At 46.9% G+C, this 5,034-nt stretch overlaps 1 pseudogene; it reads left to right on the forward strand.

Moving 5' to 3' along the window:
- Window positions 1-2,332: 2,332 nt before the first annotated feature.
- Window positions 2,333-3,061, forward strand: LOC103649463 (uncharacterized; annotated as a pseudogene).
- The last annotated feature ends 1,973 nt before the right edge of the window (window positions 3,062-5,034 follow it).

The following is a 5,034-nucleotide window of genomic DNA, read 5'->3' on the forward strand; positions in this document are numbered from 1 at the left end:
TATGTTGTGCTAGTGTCCAGTGCTAACACCACAAGCAACAGCCGAAGGGCCCCCACTTGCTGTTCTTGCAACGCCAAGATGGACTAGGTCTTGGCCAACTGCATTCTGCAGGAAACCAACATTTCTAGAGACAATGTGTTCTTTGGAGTCTCGTCCTCATCATTTCCTTCCGCATTTATTGGGGGTACTGGTGTAGACACTTCCATGTTATGTGCATCCTGTTGCATCAGCTTCCGATTAGAATCCAATTCACTGTGGACCCAAACCCAATCACCAGTCATGTTTCATTGACCCACTCATCTAAGTATTTACCTTTGGAAGGTTATTCAATTTGGAGGCTGGAGTGCTTGTCCGTGTTGGCAAGAGCTACTGCACCGGGCGCATGGCATCCATGCTTTCTGGTGAATATAATTTTGTACAACCTGAAACATTTCATAATGACGCCATACAACAATTGAAAAAATAAGAGAAAGTTTGAAAGAAAACATGAAAATTCTGCCATAGAATGGATAGTAAATTGACCTTTGAAGTTCACTGACAAGGGAGCCAAGGCCAAGAAAGGATGATGGGATAGTGTTGAGCTCAATTTGAAGTAGTGAATTGGTTTCAGAATCCAGCATATAGTCAGACCGGTGCAATCCTAAGCGTATATCCTAAAAGTGTATCAAGCACATATCAGTGGCTGGCTAAAAAACAAGAGAAAGTTTGAAAGAAGCATTTCCTAAAGATCAAAACTGAGACACAGAGGCCAATAAGAAACAGTTTACTCACCTCTTTCTTATTTATAGACATCATCTTATCATGAATTTCTAGCAGCCTTGAAGTAAATTCATCAACCTGCTTTGTTCTGAAATTAGAAAATGATAATCCGTTGTTAACCTGAAACCATTATATAGCTGAGAATGTGAAAAATAGCTCGGCCTTCTATGACCTGACTAACAGAGAGTTGTATTCTCCTCAAAATTCAAGGCGACAATCTTGTGATGAAAAAAATCAGCTGACAATCTCATCTACTCACTGTATGCTCTAAACAAAGATATATACCACATTGGTACCAAAAGAATCCAGTGGATAGAATTCAGAACTTGCCTAGACAAAGCAGCTTGCAAGAACTCCCCATCCAAGCTGACACGATCCACGAGCTCATTGAAGATAGGAGCCAGCTCGCATGCTTGATTGAAGAACGATGCCGGAAAACGTGCTAGAAGCAGCGAGAATGGAGCGTGCACCAGGCCAACCCCAGGAACCGTTCCTGATCTCTGCAAGTGCCAATATAAATGCTGATCAGATAATTCAGCGGTAATTATAGCTTACAGTTACAGGAAATTGGGGCATGTTGTTTGCTTCTTCTTCTTTTCTGGTCATATCAAAACCCGCCAGAGTGCAGAGTGGCAGCGGTCAAGACATGTTGAAAGTTGTTCCTTTTTTAACAGTGAACTGCATTACTGCAACTGTTAAGACAAGTTGAACATTTGTCCTTTTAAACAGTGAACTGCATTACTGCAATTTGGCAGGGTGGGTACTCCATTATTCCATCCTCCAAGCCGAGGCAACAACGAACTATTAGAAATTCCAATCATGGAGCTAGAGGAAATTTTCTGACAAAGTGAGACCGCCCAAAATGCAAGCTTTTGCTAACACACTGACGAACACTAGCAGCCAGTCGATCCAAGACCAGGAGGGGTGACTCGTGTGGCGTACCTGGTTGGCGCGATCTCCAACGACGAGCCCATGGACGGCGCACCACACGGCGGCATCCTCCACCATCTGCCCCAGCACGGCCTGCTGCCCCGGCGTCCCGGCCCCCTCCTCCACCGGCGCCACGCCGAGGGGTGCCTTGGCACTCATCGCCGCGTGCGCCACCCGAAGCCACCGGGGCGCGGGCGGCGCGAACGAGGCCGTGTCTGGGGCGGGAAGGCGGCTGGCAGCGCGGAGACAGAGACGGACCTATTGTTGGTGTGAGACGCAGGGGGAGGACATGGCGTGGGGGAAACCGATTCGAAGGCGGGCGCTCCCGCGATTTATGCCGTCGCGCTCCGGCTTCATGCCTTGGCGGCGGAGAGAGTTATTTGAGTTTGTAACATTTTTCGTCGCGCGGCTTCGCCACTTTATTACTCCGCAGCTGTGCATCGCCATTTTAGTATTCTGGAGCTCACAGCCGCGCCAGATTGGGACAGTTAATGCCCCGCGCTTTATTAACGTCTGTTTTGTTGCTCTTCGTGCAGGTTGTGTATCCCTTCGTACTAATTTACCCCCTAGTCGGAGTTCGAATGTTCTTGCGCGAGAAAACTCCTGCCACCAGAAAACAGAGCGCGCACCGCCGTCACCACGGATGCCGGAGATCCCGACCACCTCCCAGCTGCAGCCACCGCTCATAACCATCTCCTTCACCTTTTCCTTGGCCACCTTGACGCCGCCGCCAACCATCCCCTCCGCGTCTTCGTGTCCGTCGGCTTTGGCGGGCACCGCCTTCGCTCTGTTTTCTGGTTTGGGGGACCCTTCTGTTGGTTCCGGTGGCTTTGGACAACCAGGGAGCCTTATGTCTGGTTTTTTGATGGCGCAAATCCCTTCGACGACCCTTTCTTCACAAACCCCTTTGGTAGCATGATGCAGACTAGTTTCTCAGCCCCTTTGAGCGGCATGATGCAACCTAGCTTCATGAACCCCTTCGGCAGCATGGTGCAACCTAGCTTGCTTGGACCAAGTATGTTTGCGCCCCATGGCAATCTCAATGGAGGCATGTTTGGAAGCCAGACACATCTCAGTCAAGGTATCAGCAATGGCAGTGGTTTTATTCAGCAGGCCCCTGAACCAAGCAGGCCTAAAGGGCCAATTATCAAGGAGTTATCTTCAGATGATGAGGATGATGTAGATGATGATGAAGAAGGCGAGAAGAAGAATGGTAACTTTAGGAAGCATCAAAGGGAAAGCAAAGAGCCATATGTGGAGGACCCAGTTGATGTAGAAGGTCAGTTCATGTATCCTATTGGGCATCTTACTATTCAGTGTTCATGTTTGCGTTAAGCAATCATTTGAATTTACATTTACGGTGACAGGTTAACATGCTAGTTTATTCTGTTTAGCAGAGTATATTTTTAGAATATCCCCTCAGTGTATGGTGTAAAGAATTCACATTACAAGTGGAGGCTACTAATGCATACACATTTTTAGCAGATAATAGAAGACCTAAGCATGGACAATTTGGGAGGGAGTTCAGCAGAGCTAACACATCACGTCCACAGCCTCAGACATTTATGTTTCAGAGTTCTGGTGGGCATGTGAACACCCTTCAAACTTTACACAACTTGAATGAAGGTTTAGTTTTTTTTCATTCCTGGTGCCTTATTGTTTTCCTTCCACCTTCTAAACAGATCTCTTGCTTTTAATTCTAGCGGAGCGCTGGGTGCTGTGCGGGCCGACGTCCGAGACGAGCGGCAGCAGCGGCTCGACGCTCCGGCGCAGGCGCTCGGTGGTGGAGCGGCAGAACAGGGTGCCCTGCACCGCGTGCAGCAGCTCCCGCAGGGCCTCGCCAGTCAGCTGGTCGAGCAGCATCCGGTCCATGGTCGCTGCAGCTAGTAGGTGAGACCGAGCTCCTCGTCGATCACCTTCCTCTACTTCTATTCTCTGTCATCAGCGTCGTGGTTACAGCAGGGACAAAATTGACTTTTACCATGCCTAATGGAAGGTAACAGAGCGCGGGGCATTAACTGTCCCAATCTGGCGTGGTTGTGAGCTCCAGAATACCAAAATGGCGATGCGCAGCTGCGGAGTAATAAAGTGGCGAAGCCGCACGACGAGAATGTTACAAACTCAAATAACTCCGGCGGAGAAGGCCAGACAGAGGAAATTGGGAATGGTTTCATGTTCGGCTGTTCCTAGTCCGATGTGTGCATGTGGCGGGTCAATCTCCGGTCGGGACAGAGGCGTTCAGGTGCTTCCTCCCGATCGCTTGTTTCCTCTAGAGTCTAGACCTCGTCATGGCCACCCAGAGTCTGTTTGGTTCAGCTTTTTTCTGACCAGCTTTTCTGAGAATTTGGCTGTGGGGAGAATCTGAGTATCGTTAAGATTACGTGTGTAGGAAGATAAAGTTGTTCATAGGGCTCAGGATCTAGAAAGTGACGGATTCCTACTATTACAACGACTCAACCGATTATATGTTTATGTTGATTTTGGATGGTTTTTGCCCCCAACGAATTTTATAGAAGCTGGCTGAAAAGCTGAGCGTTTGACAGTCCGTAGCAGCTTTTGGTGGTCAGAAGCTGTCAGAAGCCGAAACAAACAGGCCCCTGATCCAACCAACCAGTCGTCCAAAAAAAGTTGGCTACACCGATCCTATGAATGGGTACCGGTTATAATTTTTGACCTACAATAATTTACGGACCGAGTATAGTCCATAGTTTTTATCTAAAACTCAACCTAACTCGTAAAAACCCGACTCAACATGAAAAAAACTCGACCTTACACGTCAAACAGGGAGGCACGGACCAATCCGATCTGACACTAGACATGGGTCATGTATAGACCATGCTAAATGGCCCACATTTCGACTTTGACTCAACCCGACCTATATCTAAAACTTCTCAGAACTGAGGGTGTTTCGTTTCTAGTAACTATTTTTACTCCCTCCTTTTATTCTATTTTGGTGGTGTCTTGTTTGGGATAACTGCAGCTCCAGAAAATTTGGTGGAGTTGCTGGAGCAGGTCATTAGGCGTTTTAGAAAATCATGGAGCTGGAGCTATAAGTCTTTAGATAATAGTTAGATAAGTCATTTCATTTATTATTTAGGCTAAAAATATCTTTAAAACTATTTAAATTACAAGTTTGTACTCATTAAGAATAGTTCAAGTGGCTCATATTCCATTTTATCATTTTCACTTGCTTTTGTTTCTTTCAGTTCACATGACTGATACGATACAAATAGACTGTTCACCATAATGATAAATTGTTTATATATATAGTGAAAATAAGTTGCATTACAAGTTTTGAAGCTATGCATTGTGATGCCCTTGGCCGGAGACGCGATGTTGCCCCGA

This window comes from Zea mays, chromosome 2 (assembly GCF_902167145.1).
Source record: "Zea mays cultivar B73 chromosome 2, Zm-B73-REFERENCE-NAM-5.0, whole genome shotgun sequence".
NCBI classification, from domain to species: Eukaryota; Viridiplantae; Streptophyta; class Magnoliopsida; order Poales; family Poaceae; genus Zea; species Zea mays.